The sequence below is a fragment of the Sorghum bicolor genome, chromosome 8 (genome assembly GCF_000003195.3).
Source record: "Sorghum bicolor cultivar BTx623 chromosome 8, Sorghum_bicolor_NCBIv3, whole genome shotgun sequence".
NCBI lineage: Eukaryota > Viridiplantae > Streptophyta > Magnoliopsida > Poales > Poaceae > Sorghum > Sorghum bicolor.
In genome coordinates this window covers 3,683,608-3,699,863 of record NC_012877.2, presented here as the reverse complement: position 1 = coordinate 3,699,863, position 16,256 = coordinate 3,683,608, and the positions used below count along the sequence as shown (strand labels likewise).

Below are 16,256 nucleotides of genomic sequence, written 5' to 3'. Positions count from 1 at the left end.
CATTTGGAAATATATAGTGCTGTGTTAACGATTTCACAACATGTCTCCGTGACATTGCTTCAATTTATATCCGTCCGTTCTCATTTTGCAATAAATCAAATCAAACATCTTTAACTTTAACATTTATACTGCATAATTGGTATTATTAGATTTTCTTCTCCTATGAGTACTATTCTCATCTTCAATAAATCATATTGAGTATGTGTATTTATTTATCGGTTTTGAGTATGTTAATATACTCATACTAAGATATTCCTGATCTTTACTATGTGAATTTTTTTTCTCAAGAGCCCATATATATTAATATATCATTTAATACTATTATAGTAGTATATAAAATAAATATGACCATATACTATAAGTATATATATTTGCATACTTGATATACATAGTACCCTAGATGGTTTAGCATGTATGATGATATACTCTATCCGCATACACTTTGTCAGGCCATATACACTCTAAATATAGAGATATATACATGTAAGTAACTACTCTTTGGAAGTAGAAAATAATTTTCCATATATTTATTTCAAGACACATAAGGACAGACCCAGAGCCTAGCAACCTAGAACCCTTGCTCGGGTTCCTCTCCAATTAATCTCTTATAAGTCTATACATGGAGTGGTGCACTAGGGTCTAGGGGCGCTAGTAGTTGCATGCCCTGAGGCTCCTTCGTTCTCCTGGGTCTGCTATTAGAGATATAAATGTTGTTAATAATTTCTACAAATAAATATATAGTTAACCAACACGAGTCTCGTAGCAATATTGTTTTATACACGGAGCGAGTAAGACATTATACGAGAGATGCAAACCATCCCTCTGTCAAATCATGAAGACACCCTTAAATAACACACTTACAAATTTATAGAAAAAAATCTGAACGAGCATATAGCAGCGGCGCCAATGTTTGCCCAGGGTTTTCAATTGATGTATTTGAAATTTTCCAACAACTCCTAAATTTACTGAAATTCACTAAGTTCAAGTTTTAGCTAATATTTTAGAGACTTGAACAAGAGATATGATTTTCTAGATATAAATGAAATATTAGCATGATTTATGAATACACATCTAAATAGAGTAAAAAACACAACATAGAAATAAAAAATGAGTCTAGAGTTATATATTTACAATAAAATACATGCACATGTGTAAAGGAATTTTGGATTATTTCTTTTGGCCACCTAAAAAACTACTAAAATTAACGAGTTCCTAGTGAAATTTCACCCAAAAAATTGAAGTTGGTCTACCGTATATTTTCTTCTCTTCATGTTTTCATTTTTTTTTTTTTGCAAATTACATAGTACACCGCAGACACTAACAACACACGCACACTCATCTATAAGAACTCACACACACAAACTCTACCTCTATGAGTACCTCCGAAGGACTAAGTCGACAGATCTCAAAATTCACGAAGTCACCATGAGTGTATTGCTGTCGACGGGGGCATCACCTACTACTGAAAGCATAATACCATTAAATTCTAAAATAAATCCAGAAAAATACAAGTACCTATGCCAAGTCGAGGACTTAAATCTAGGTGGATAGGTTCCACCATAAAAAATCCAACCAACTGATCTCTGATCAGTTCACTCTAATAATTTCTTTTAATAGAAAGCCTTCTCAAGAAAGTTATTAAGAAAACCATTCTAGAATAAATGCCTTTCTTGAAGCTAAGTAAGAATGTACTGCTTAAAGCATCTCCACCAAATTGAACAAAATATAATCCCTTTACTATAAACAGAAATAAGGGAATTCCCCTTTATCTCTAATTTTTATCAGTCTCTCAAAAGAAAAAGGGAAAAACAGATATTTTTCTCAATCGCCTGTGCTCACACCATCATCACGTGATTCACGTTTGCTAAAAAAAATCACATGATTCACGTCTGCTATACATACCTCCCTTTCTCTCTATACGTCCAGTCCTCTTGCAGTCCTTATCAGCCAAGCGGCGCTCTAGCTTCCGGGTTCCATTCCATTCCATGGGTGGCCTCAGCAGAAGCGTCACGAGTGGGGTCTTGGCTCTAGCATAACCGTCGAGTAGCTCCACGCCTCCACCACTAGCCTATTGTGGCTACCGTGTGCCTGTGCAAGGATGTGGAAGATGATCTCAAGCTCCTCACATGGGAGGACGAGAGGCCGTGGTGCTGCTATATATGGTCGACGACGCACATGGTGCAACGCGTGTGCTGTTGGGGCTTATAATGTTTAAACACATATATGAAATATTAAACATAGATTATTTAAAAAAATTAAAAATACAAGTAGAAAGTAATTTGCAAGATGAATCTTTTAAGTCTAATTAGAACATAATTAGACAATAATTATCAAATAAAATAAAAATACTAAAATATTTGTTAAACTTAACACTCCTAGCCAAACGTTCCCTGACTGACTAAGACAAGCATATGGAGGGGCTCTAGCCGTGCATCCATGTCGGAGTTTTGTGCTCCCCACTCCATCTTCAAGGGCTTGTTGTTTGGATCATGCCGAGGTAGATACCTGCATGCCAGGCGACTGATCCTAGCCCCAGGTGTCTAAGATCGATTGTCTCTGAGACATCATCTAAATAGGTCCTAAGTCAGGGAAGGGGAGGTCAGCATCGACTTATCGAGTGGGCTCTCCGGCTGTGTTCAAATCCCCATAGAACTTGATTCGAGACACAGTCATCTATCCACTTATAGGTGTTTGGTTCGAGGACTCAAACCATTTTACATGAGGCGATGCATTTTCTTTCTTTAAATTTGATGAAATGACTATATTTCTCAAATGGAAACTTTAAAACTAAAGAGACGTAGAACATAAGAATAGCGGAAATACTTGACACAGGGCGTCCGACGTGTGTTTTACCGCCCGGACAGACGTGGCGCAAGCTCCTCCACTCCCTCCGCTGTCTTATCTTCTTTCCTTTTTCTCCTCTACGCAGCCCACTCGAGCGTCGCCTGCTCCATTCTTCGTCGCTCGCCGCCGCGGCACCGCTCGCCCGAGCGCACGCGCCCCCTCTCGGCTCGCTAGCGCCACGCCCGCCTAGGCTGCTCGTCAGCGCGCTCTCCACCCTACAACGCCTGGCGAGCTACCCCTCCCTCTCTCCCTCCATCCCTCCCCTCGCAACGACTTCTGTCTGTCTCTATGTCACCAGAGTGTGGGCGACAACGGTAGCTTCCGGCAAAGAGAGCATGCCTCCCTCCCTCCCTGCTCTCTCTCCCTCGCTCTCTCACCTCCATACATCCAAAGACGATGACGATGGCATAGCTTCGACGAGGTAGGTGGGGACGGATTTGGATCCGAGGCCTCTCTCCCCTCTCCTCCTTCTCTGGATCTGCTCCACCACCTCCTCCTCCTCCTCTACTCCTTCTCCCTCTGGATCTATGAGATATGGTGGTGGCTAGGGTTCCGACGAGCTCTCCGCGGTTCAACTCCTCACCATGTTGCAATGGCTTTTTTTTGTGTTTCATTAGGTCTGGTTTGATGTTGCAATGGTTTTCTTCGTTTGTTGCATTAAGTATTTGTTGATGTTGCAATGGTTTTCTTCATTTGTTGCATTAGGTCTCAATTGATGTTGCAGTAGGCTAGGGTTTCGACAAGCTCTCTAGGTTGATGTTGCAATGGTTTTCTACGTTTGTTGCATTAGATCTGGGGTAATGTTGCAATGGGTTTTTTCGTTTGTTGCACTAGGTCTCGGTTGATGTCACAGTAGGCTAGGGTTCCGGTGAGCTCACTTGCTTGGTGTTGCAACGGTTTTCTTCGTTTGTTGCATTAGATTTAGGTTGAATGTTGCAATGGTTTTCTTCGGTTGTTGCATTAGGTCTCGTTCGATGTTGCAGCAGCAAAGGGAGGGTGGCAAGTTGGGGCCGAGCTTTGGGGGCGAGCTGGCGGCGGGGGAAGGTGCTAGGGGGCTGACAAGGTCGAGAGAGAGAGCGAATCCCGTACGCGCGAGGGCTAGGGCGCGTGGGTTCGATCCACTTCTCCCGTGCGCGTGAGGGCAGTGCGGGCTGTGCTTTTCTTCTTCTGGTCGGGTGGGCGAGGCGATATGAGGTCGTGCGGACGGAGGCGATGCGGGATATGCTTTTTCTTCTGGATAGATGTGGGGGACTGGTGCGGGGCCATGATGATGGAGGGCGTCCGATGGGATTCAATCCCATCGGATGTCCGGACGCGAGCATGACCGTAAGAATAGCTATAACTTTAATCACGATAAAAGCAATCTTGACTTGACACCACATAAGAGTTATATGCCTTTGCTAAGTGACAAATCTTGATATAGACGATTAATAAAAATTTAAAAGAGATTTAATGATTTTTTTTAAAAAAAATCCTCAGCCCGGCCGCTCCCCGCACCTCCCCGGTCGGCCCCGGCCCCGCCCCGCCACGCCGTCTCGGCGCCCGGCCCCCGCGCCCCCCGCCCCTTCTCGTCCCATTCGCGCCCCAGCTGCCGTGTTCATCGCCCTCGCAGCGTTCGGATCCGCCTCGTTCTCGCCCAAGTCCTCCGTGGAATCCACCATCTCCGCCCACGACGCTGTCTTCGTCTCCAAGTGACCAAGTCCTCCGTGAAATCCACCACCCGTACGACCCCTCTCGCCCCTAACCTATCGTCCTTTTTCCTTGCGGAGATACAGATTCTAAGCTGGGATTCTGGGTACGATTTCTGTGATGTCTGATGTCACGTCAATCTAACTTTTAGCTATACAAAAATCTGGTATATAGCTGTTTTGTCACCAATTTCATCCTTCCACTCGCTCAAAATTGCCTGATGTTATGGATTTTGGTGTATAGGCGGTCTATTATCCTGCAATAAGGCTGGTTGTTTGGTGCAAGGCTGACCCATATTCCGCTCTCTGAACTTGATCCAAGGTAAACCGACCATCCACTCTCCTTTTGCGTCCCAAATTGGATTTAATAATTTGCTAGTGATAATTTATGTACAGATTATACAATTAGGGTAACGAAACGATCTCTGCTGTTAAAAATCGTGTGGACTGGGTCTTTGTTCTGGTGTTTGATATGTATATGCCATAACCTGCTATTTTTAAGAGGTATTAGATTTCGATTCAGTGTTTTTGGTGGTTTAGAAATGGGTTGCTGAGTGATACACTACTCGTAGGCAGTGTTTTTTTTGATTGGGTGGTGCGGACGCCATGCTGCTTAATCTTATAGAAATCGCGACTGCTTGACCTGTGAGCGTCCTGTCCATCTCAGCGATTGACCGGACAACCATGGATTTAGCCTTGATTTCGTGCCAGCAATGCAAGTTCGGTGTTTCTGAATTAGGTGAATAGCACATGCTGTTGAGCTAATCGCTTGATTCTCTCTCACTTCAGCCGGTCCTGATTTGTCTTCTCCAACAACATATAGGACCACAAAGACATTCAAATTCTTCATCGCCCAGGATCTCCGGTGCTAGCTATCACACCATAGGCCAATGACTAGCTGTGCTGCTCTAGTTACTGGATGCATTCTCGTGGCCCACCAGCCTTGTGTGAATCTTGTTAATAGAAGGATCCAGGGCATTAGATCTCTTCGATGTCACTGGAACTGTGTTAGATCTCATTTTCCTGGCTCAGATAGAAGCCAATTGTTTGGTTGTGCTCCTTTTGGTGGCCATCTCACGGTTGCCCACGCTCAAGGTTGGAGCTCTTTATTTATTTTCCATTAAGGATGATTATTCAAGGCCTACTGTTGATGTTTGTATTCTAATGTTCCAGAAGGCTTGCTCTGATGGTTGCCATTGCAGCTCTGTCATTTCTTCTGCCATTGTACAATGCAGAGAAATTATTCAGAAAATACCAGGCAACTTCTTATATGCTAAACACCATGCCACAAGTATATTGTGGCTCCAAATGTACTCCTTGTCCATTTCTGTCAAACATAATCTAAACATGCTGTGAAGTGTGATAACATATGTGGAGGAAGATGAAGAGGATATAAAAGAATAGATTCTGGGAAGAGACTCTATGGAGATATAGCAATAATTATGGAAATGAGACAAATATTTGGAGCAAAGGAGAGAAGGAAGAAAACAAAGGCTATTGGGCAACCGTTATTGGCTAACTGCTCAAGATGTTGATAACTTCCGTTTCAACATCTTCTCTTTTTTTCTTATTTTAGATTTAGATTAGATGTAATAAAAGATGGATGTGCCAAAAGTACTCACTATAATTCTTTTAATATGTTTATCTTCTAGTTCCAAGTATCTTGAAATGAATGATATTTTCTGATATCAAACTGACCAGTACGCTAAATGAAAATCTAACCATGTCATTACAATGCTAACTATCATCAGTATTACTGATTATTTCAGGTTATCCTGCCATGGATGAGACAACTGAAGCAAGCCCTTCGTCTAAACTCCATACAAGATTGAGACTCTGGGAGTTTCCTGACTGTTATATATTTGAACCAATTGATGGCCTTGCTGACTTGTACTTGTCAGTTAGCCGGGCCAGTGGAACAATGAATCTAGTTCAAGACTTGCCGTCACGCGGATCCACTACAAAACCTAAAGCTCAAACAGTATATGGTGTGATAGGAGTGCTTAAACTTGCAGTTGGATCATATTTTCTGGTGATCACGGATCGTGACTGTGTGGGATCCTACTTTGGACACACAATTTTTAAAGTGACAGGACTGAAAGTTCTTCCCTGCAATAATGCACATAACACCGCCTCTTCTGAGCAGGTCTAACATATGCTTCTTTTGTTCTCAGTTAAGTTGTGTTCACCAATATTCTATTTGAACATTCAAATATGCTGTTGGCAGAAAAAAATGGAAACAGAATTCTCAGAACTCCTGGATGCTGCAGAGAGGACTGTCGGCCTTCACTTCTCCTACGATGTTAACCTAACACTTTCGTGAGTACCTTGTTAACATTTTCAGTTACGTTCTTGAGCTTTATACCTGAAACATTTAGCTTTTTTAGGCAGAGAGAAGCTATAATAGATCTCGATTAATTAAGTATTTGGAATGTTTCCCTGTATTTATTGCTTACCACATACTTGTCTTTGTTCTAATCCAGTGCACAGAGGCTACATGATCTAGGCGATGAGTATAAATCTCTTCCTCTTTGGAGACAGGTTTCTTTCCTTCTCTATTTCTAATTCCAGAGTTTGCTTACAGATGGAGACCTTATCTTTCTCCACTGCAAGCCTCTGCTGCAGTGGTTTTGCTTTATTGGGACATGTAGGGTGTGTTTGGTTGGCAGCCCAGCCTGGCCACGGCTCACTTGGGGCAGTTTTTGGGTGTTTGGTTGCCTGAAGTCGTCCTGGGGCCTGGCTGGGATGGGCCTGCCGTACCGCTGGAGCCTGGCCAGTTTCAAACGGCCAAATCGGCCGTTCGATCCTAGCCTGGCTTGGCCCGGCTCATGGTAGCGTTGCAGTCACCTCCCGTTGCGAGAGAAGGCTCGCGAGTTCCGCCTGCTTCGTCCCGGTGATGGTCCTTCACTCATCCGTCCTCTCTGCTTGTCCACCCTCTCGCAGCAGCGGCGCTCAAGAAGCTGGGGCATTCGGCGGCAGAGCAGGGGCAGCCTCACCTCCCACCTTTGCATGCGGCAAGAAGGCTTGCGAGCTCCGCCTGCTCGTCGGCTGCTGCTCCTCCGCACGGCGCCGCGTGCCCCCTCCTCACCGCCGCCCTCGTTCGCCAGAGCTCCTCGCGCGCCTGACAAGCTTGGCCACCGGCGCTCGGCCAAACAGACTGCCCCTGGCCCCTCCTCAGATCTCTTCTCCACCGCCGAAGCTTGAGCAGACCTCCGCCCCAGCCCCCTCCTCACCATTGTCGGCGATCGCGAGAGCTCAAGTAGACGTCCATGGAACGGCCACATCCACATCCATGGAACGCCCAGAGCACGGCGTCGCGGGCTTGGCGTAGCTTGGCACGAGGAGGAGCTCGGAGGTGGGGAAGAAGAGGTGGACGCGGTGGCTCAGTTTGGGTGGTGCTGCACGGCGAGGCAAGCTGCTCGTGGCATGGCAGAGTAGGAGCTCGCGGTGGTCGCCGCTGATGCGTGACCGTCTGTAGTGGGCGCGTGGCTGGTTGCGGCTGGTGGCGCCGGCAGCAGAGGGCGGAGAGGGAGGCAGTAGCGGCAGCGATGGATGGGGGAGCGGGGTGAGGAACGACAGTGGCTACAGGGAGCTCAAGAAGGGGAGTAGAGGAACATGCCCACCAGCTGTTCTACAAAATGCCTCAGAGAGGGTAAACTCACCAGCTCAAAGAAGAGGTGATTGTATACAAACTAAGCCAACCAACCAAACACAAACTTATCCTAGCCAGGCTCAGCAGCACACACAACCAAACAAACGGGTCTTGCCTTGGTAGAGACAGGCTTGAGTTAGCCTGACTTAGTTTTGCTAGCCAGGCTTATATAGGAAATGAACCAAACACATCCGTAGTACCAGTTTACTTTCTCTTGCTGCTACTTTTTTTGGTATACAAAAAGAGTGTGGTGTAATCTAACAATTCCTTTTGGCGACAAAGTTTCCACTCTCCTTTTACACCTAATCTCAAAGTGTGCTGTTTCAGTAATAAACTAATAATGGCTAATGACTTTAGTAATTATAGTATCATGCTGTAAATTCACAAGATGATAGTAACTTTTATATGATTAATAACCACATCCTGCAACACGGATAATTTGTAGGACCATTTTTTTTGTAGAATTTTTATGGTGTTAGAAAAATCAAAAGTATATGTTGTGCTTTACTAGTACTGATCAATTAAAATAATTATTTTCAGGCAGAACCAAGATTTCTATGGAACAGTTACCTGTTAGAACCTCTAATTGAGAACAAGGTAAGATTAACGCTGTCTTTAGGTATCCTGTTTGGATAGGAGGTGTTGTTAACTGGGTCACCTTAGTATTCAATTCAGATTTGAACGAAATCCCAAAATTTCTATAGTAATCTTCCCTTTCCAGACAGGCCCTTATTTCATTTCACTTTTGATTTGAAAGCTGATTTCTGCAAAGTATTCTGATTTCTTCGTTCTCCCTTGACAGCTGAACCAGTACTTATTGCCAGTAATTCAAGGCAGTATCCTTGGCATATTGTGACATTTAAACAATTTCATTACTAGTGAAATAAGATCTGTTCTATTAATATTTTGATTCAAGTTTTCTGTGTTTCATATTTTATTGTGAGTTTCAGCAACTTAACTCAACATCAGGTTTCCAAAATATCCAAGCAGAAGTTGGGTCAGAGAAGGTAAATGTGACCCTTATTGCACGTAGGTGCACACGAAGGATAGGTGAGAGTTTGTTGGCATCAAAATAAGTTTTTCACATTTCATTAACATTTTAGTTAAATATGTTATTACTGCACATTATCAGTTTTAACTACATCCTGTCTCATTTCCAGTAAACTCAATTTCTTAGGATTGGATAGTAGTTCACCGGTTTTTTTAAGGTACTCGAATGTGGAGACGAGGAGCTGATGCAGAGGGTTATGCTGCAAACTTCGTTGAATCAGAGCAGATAATGCAGTCAAAAGGGTTTACAGCATCCTATGTACAAGTAGGTTTCTTTGTGCAATATAAATCAACCCTTAATATTGCTTTTTGGTTGCCCCACTTGTAAGTTTTGCTTCATTCTTAGCAAATATTTTAACAAATTATATGTTTTGTAGGTTCGAGGTTCTATGCCATTCTTGTGGGAGCAGATTGTTGATTTGACATATAAACCTAGTTTTGACGTTGTTAGACAAGAGGAGGCGGTTTAATTCTTTATCTCATTCCTTGTTTAATTCTTTATCTGTTGCTTTAATGGCACTATGCCTTTCTGTAAAATTATATGCTATCTGTTTCTGCTGTTCAGCCTCGTGTACTTGAGAGGCACTTCCATGACTTGCAAAAGAAATACGGAGCTGTCTTAGCTGTTGATCTTGTCAATACAGTAAGTTCACTGCTCTTAGACTTTTTACTAACTTTAGTGCTATGATTTTGATGGAGCAGCTCCAAACCTTGCTGGTGCTCTGATCATAGCCGGTGAGGAGCGCTGTTTGTGGTCTATGGCAGGGGCTTGAGGGCTATCATTCTTGACTGCCCTTCTCCCTGGTAGTTAGAGTGTTTAGCTCAGTAGTGGTTGCCTTGTGTGATTTTTTTCATGGGCGCCAATGTAACATTTCAATGTGTTGGGCGTGAGTGCGTCTGCGTGGTAGTGCGTGATGTTGTAGGGTTGTTCGAGCTCTTGCCCTTTTCTCTTCTTAATATAACGAAGTGCAGCTCTCCTGCGTTTTTGAGAAAAAAAGTGCTATGATTTTCAAAATTAAGAAAATCAGAAGTATATGCTACAAGTCCATTGTGTTTGTGATCTGCTCCTTTTTAAGATGTCTATTTTTCAAAATCAAAGTCTTCATATTAGGATTGATGTCTGATATGCTCATATGCATTTTTGCATACTTGCATGCTTTTCTTCCCAAGTGTGCATGTTTGTTTTGTTGAAATGTAATACAGTGTTTCCTTCCTGCTTATGTTGCATAGAGTATTTTACTTGCTTATTGGCTTTGTTCTATCTTTCAGAGTGGTGGAGAGGGTCGCCTCCGTGAAAGATATGCAAAATCTATTGAACCTATTCTTAGTGAAGATATAAGGTAACGATTTCTTTCACCACTATTGACTACTCACTGCTTCTATGATGTTGTATTGTAGCTAAGCATGTATGGATGCCTATGTCTTGCAGATATGTGCACTTTGACTTCCACCGAGTTTGTGGTCATATTCACTTTGAGCGCCTTTCTCAGTTGTATGATCAGATCAAGGACTATCTTCAGAAACATAAGTATGCTGCTAGCTGATACACAGATACAGTATATTCAATGTCATGCCCTTTATCATTTGTGTACATTCTTGGTATTTGTCAAACGAACCTTGTTATATTGGGGCCAAATCAATCACCAATTGTGTTTTGGTCAACACAAAACCACCAATCACATTAAATCTGCATGCAAAAACCAAGTATGTTTGTGAGTGTGTGGGGGCTTGTTGTGGCTGTGTTGGGGTGTGTTGAGGTGGTTTCTTTTTTGTTTGGGGTTTCTCATACCCCTTTTCTTCTTCTTAATATAAAAGATACATGGCTCTCCTGTGTGTTCGAGAAAAAAAAACTGCATAGGAGTCACACTTGAGTGAGTCATTAGTTCTTTAATTAGTTGGGGTATAGAATTTATGCTGATTCAGCCTGATGCAGAATGAGTTTTTCTACTCAAAGTCAGACCTATCTAATCTTGCACATTACCAATTGGAATCTGGCTGGAGCCTTTAGGGGTACAGATGCATTAAGGACCTACTGTGCAGATTTTTGTTTTTCATATTCAGAGTTTCTGGCTAAGTGGGAAAAATGCCATGCATTCAGTCACTAGCCATACTCTTATTGTTTTGTTATCTTCTTGTCTAGTGAGTTCTTCTGTGTACCTTAGTAGTATGTTCTTTTATACCTGCTTTCCAAAGCCTCTTTCATCTCTGAATGTTGTCATTTTGGTCACATGGTCTTGCTAATATGGTTATGTGATAGGTACTTCCTTATAAATGATAAACAGGAGAAAATTGAGCAGCAGACTGGCACTGTAAGAACAAATTGTATAGATTGTTTGGATCGCACTAATGTGACTCAGGTACTTATCACATTGACACATACTTCAACATTTTTTGTTTATAAAATAATATGTCTATGCAATACTGTTTTAATCATCCAGTTATCTAGCAGCTTCCTTTTCATTTTCCAAACCAAAGTAAGACATGATTTATTGTGTCTAAGCCTCTAAGGGCATTCTTCATGGTTTATTATAGCATTAGTGTATATCAGATAGATGTAGAAATTGCAAAACTGTCTCTTTTGATTTATGAACGATATCCAAACTGATTTACTGTGTATGGAATTTGGAATATGATGTACTTTTAGGAATGCATGCTCTATATTGATTCTATAGTTTAAGTTGCACACTTGTTTGGTTTCAGATTGTTCAAACAGTACATACTAGTAATACATTTCTTTTTTACTGGAACATACCCATAGTAGCAATACTGATGGAATAAGAACCCTAATCATTGCGCTCTTGTTGATGTTTCTATGACAGACTATTACTATAGCTATTTGTTTATATTTTATAAGTTCTCTTCCTGTTCAACTTTCACTTCTATATCTGAACTCTTGACATTCCTAACCAGAGTATGATTGGGGGAAAGATTCTGGAAAGCCAACTTCAACGTATAGGAGTTCTTGGTTCTGGTGATACAATAAGCAAACATCCAACCTTTGATACAAACTAAAAATTTGTGAGTATTATGTTTACCATTTAAATTAATTCAGATTCTTGGTTCTATTTTCCATGCTATATAATCATGTTGGTGTAGTAAAATGTGCCTTTTTTCAGTGTGGGCCAATCATGGAGATGCAATAAGCATTCAGTACTCTGGAACTCCTGCTCTGAAGGGAGATTTTGTTCGGTAATTTATTTAGGAAAAAAGTCATGTTTCTTATTTTTTAGTTCTTTTATTCTATTTCCATTCCTTTTGTTTTCCCGTTAGCAAGAAGCCAAGAACAGCAACTACTTCTAATTGTATCATGAAGGGGTTGAATTCCATTTTTTTTACTATTAGTATTAACTAAGAACTGTTGTAACTTGGTAACCATTGTTGCAGTGAATCTATACCAGTATCACCTAAATAATGGGCTACAGTAAAGTTTTATTAGTTATCTGTTGAACGGCTCCGTCTATCCAGAAAATTTTAGTGCAACAGGAGTACAGGACATAGGATGGTACCACATATCCACATTAACAAGTAGTGCACTTTTGTTTCTGTCAGTCTTCAGATTACTGCTCGTTAATTTATATTCATTCTGTTTGTAGTTGGGTGCTTTGAAATGAAGACAATTGTGGAATGTTATTTATTCTAGGATACTTCGTTCATACTTTAAATTTGTTTTTGTCTATTAGGTATGGGAAGCGAACTACACAAGGAATTCTGAACGATTTGAGGAATGCGCTTGCAAGATACTACTTGAATAACTTTGTTGATGGGACTAAGCAGGTAAGCAGTTGATTTTTGTTGATGGTGCCCCAAATGTCGCATTTCCATAACTTAGCCTAGTATTATGTTAACCATATATTAGTACCAGTGCGATTCTTGCAGTGGGGGTAAAGCCTAAGCAAGAAAGTGCTGAAATTTATGATGAAAACGGTAGCTTTAATGACATTGTATAATTGATTTGAGTGGTAAGGATTTTCACTGGTGTAAGAGGACCGTATGCCAATTATGATCAATGCATCTGTTGCTAATGTCTCCACTCTCCACTCTAACTGACTTCATGCGAGGCTCAACTCTCTTTCTTCTAAGTTCCAGTTTACCTTTCGTTGAAATATCTGCCCTGTGTGCTTCATAGGCAGTGCCTCAATATTTATTTATTCCCTTACGTAGGATGCCATGGATCTTCTTCAAGGACATTATATAACGTCCGTTAGTCGAGACATGGCAGTGCCAAGCAAAGCAGGACTTCTGGAGAGTTATGCGGTGGGTACAATTAGCTATAGCTTGGAGTTGAATTTTATGTATGGAGCTATTACATTGTGAACTAACTTATGCAGTTTTTCTTTCACAGTCCTTCCGCCTTGCTTTTGCATTGGTTATGGGAGCGCTAATGTTCATGATGATGTCACTAAGGCAAGGTATTAATTCTGAATTTTCTGAAACAGACACTTGGGGGTGTTCAGTTATTAATTTATGCCAATTAATGCTCCCCTAGAATTTGGCAGGCAGAAGCATTTGCTGTCTGTTTTTTCTATCCAAAAATAATTCACCGTTCAAATAAAGGAACAATTTCTTAAAGGTATTCATTTAGTCTCATCCTTAGAAGAGCTTTAATGCTAGATATGCTGCCTTGTTATTTTGTTTGGACAAATGAAGAAGATTGTACATTGAGGCATTGAGTATTAAAATAAAAAAGCAATTGATGGGACGAAATTCCACTTGCACAAATATTTATTCCTTCTCTTATCCTTTTCTTGGGTTGATGAAGAGTTGTGCCATGATTCAACTTAATGGGTGTGTAGTCAAGTTGATGTGCCAAGCAGCATGGCAAAATTGTGACGTGTTTGCCAGAGACCAGACCACACAATGACGGCCATGAAGTCTGCCTTGAGACATGATTTGGAGAATGTTAAGTAAACAATTTGGGAGTTGAGAATGAATTTATATTGCACCATCAATCTAAGGACGAATATGAGATTCTTTTGGCTTTATTATATGCATCCTTGATTTTGACTATTTTTAAAGTGTGTGAACTAAATTGACTGTACATGCTGTTGAAATTTGTTAGTTATGTGCACAGCTGACTGCTACATTATTTTTGCAGCACGGAATGATGTTCGCCATTTGTTGCTGTCACTTATGTGGGCTGGTCTTTGTATTGCCATCACACATTTTGTTAGAGCCAATGGCCGCACGTTCACTAACCGGCCTAGGTTTCACCAGTCACGCCATTGATGGACGATGCAAGGTGACCATTGCTCGTCAAGCGAGCTACCTCATAGATTGCCGTCATTCATCAAACTTGTCGACACATTGGTTTACATGAAGTGTTGCAATTTTGGCACGGCACTTGCCCTCTGTAATAAGTTTTCTTCCATTTTGTAACAAGTTTTTGTTTCCTTCTCTCCAACTTTTGGTTCATACAGTTCTGGCTATCATTGTCTGCTTGGCAGAATCCATTTGTAAAAACCAAGTGGAACATGTCTTTAGCACTATCAGTGTATAATATGATTTGTTCATTTGAAATACTTTTGAGTCCTTCATATTTGCACCAGCAATGGCTATTTTTCTTCTAACAAGAAGTTTATTCTACATCCTTGTTTCCTTGGGTTTAAACTGAAAAAGTTCTTCCTACATCTCACATTAAATATTCGTTGTCTGTATAGGACTAATCAATTTTGCTGTCCATTCATCACCTGATTACTTCATCCGTTTTAAATTATAAGACATTTTGGTTTTTTATATGCATTGCTTTTACTTTGTATCTAAACATGGTGTGTATCTTAAGTGCATAGCTTTAAAAAAAGCCAAAATGTCTTGTAATTTGAAATGAAGGGAGTATCGTATGACAGTTTTATTCGTGCAAACAATCTTGAATTATATACAAGCTGCCGCGCTAAGCTGACCCATATGCATAATCTGTTTTTTATTTTAACCTTTTTTAATCAATATTTAAAGTTATATAACTCAGATAAAAAGTTACTTTCAGATGCAAAGCTCCTTTGGTCGTGCTGCGCGTCAGGAAGGTGCTGTCGACTTGCACGGTACCACCCTGGCGCCCGATGAGTCGTCTAAACATGGGTGAAGTGACCAAAAGCAAAGTTACATATATCTCTCAAAAAGATATAAAACATTGTAACTGAGAAGTTTTTCATTTTAATAAATGGTCCGAAGATTTAGTTTATAAACTCCTTACATATTGACATTCGATTTTTCCAAATAACCTGGGGATGGAGAAATAATGACAAAAATGTGCCCTCAGTGTCGCTCGACCCTTCTTTGACTTCTGTGCCATCTGAGGAAGTCATCCTCACTATCAGCATCACCAACACTGAAGACCTTGTGATTATATCATAACTGGGCTCAAATATATGAAATGGTATACAGATGAGAAATGAACCCAAGGCATATTAATGAAATGAGTTGACAAGCTTATGTGTATCAATTGTAAATGAGACGTGGAGGAATGCATATAGAATGGCGGTCTCACTCTTGAAGCTTGGTCAATCAAAGTGGGGAATGATATTCATAGCAATGAAGACAACAATACAAATAAAGTATTGTGCTCTTTAACTATTGATTCAAAACAAGATGTGACTTGATGGCTTGAGATGGTGAAGATAGTAAGGAAAAGCTTCGCGGTACTAAGCAAAGGTAAAGGGCAAGTGACGGCTTGGTGGCCGAAGAACCTATGTACGGTAAAGAAGAAAGTACTTGCATTTAGTTGAGGTACTAATCAAGCTACAAGGGCCACATTGATGTGGATGATCAAATATTTGGAAAAGTGACTTTGGTAAATACGTGGAATCTTGATCAAATGGTTTGATTAACTCAAAGTCATAGCTCAAGGAAACTTAGCTCAAGACAATCATGGTGTCGGAAACCCGCAAATGATAAAAATTGAGAAAGCGGTGTTGTTCTCGAAGAATGACAAGCTCAAGTGGAGTTAATTGTGAATTTCTACTTCTTGAGTTTAGGCATGCCATACTATCAAGAGGGGTGCAACACAATCTACTAGTGTGACCTCAAAG

General features: G+C 41.1%; 1 pseudogene; it reads left to right on the top strand.

Annotated features, from left to right (window-relative positions):
* LOC8077680 lies at positions 4,363-14,770 on the top strand (annotated as a pseudogene).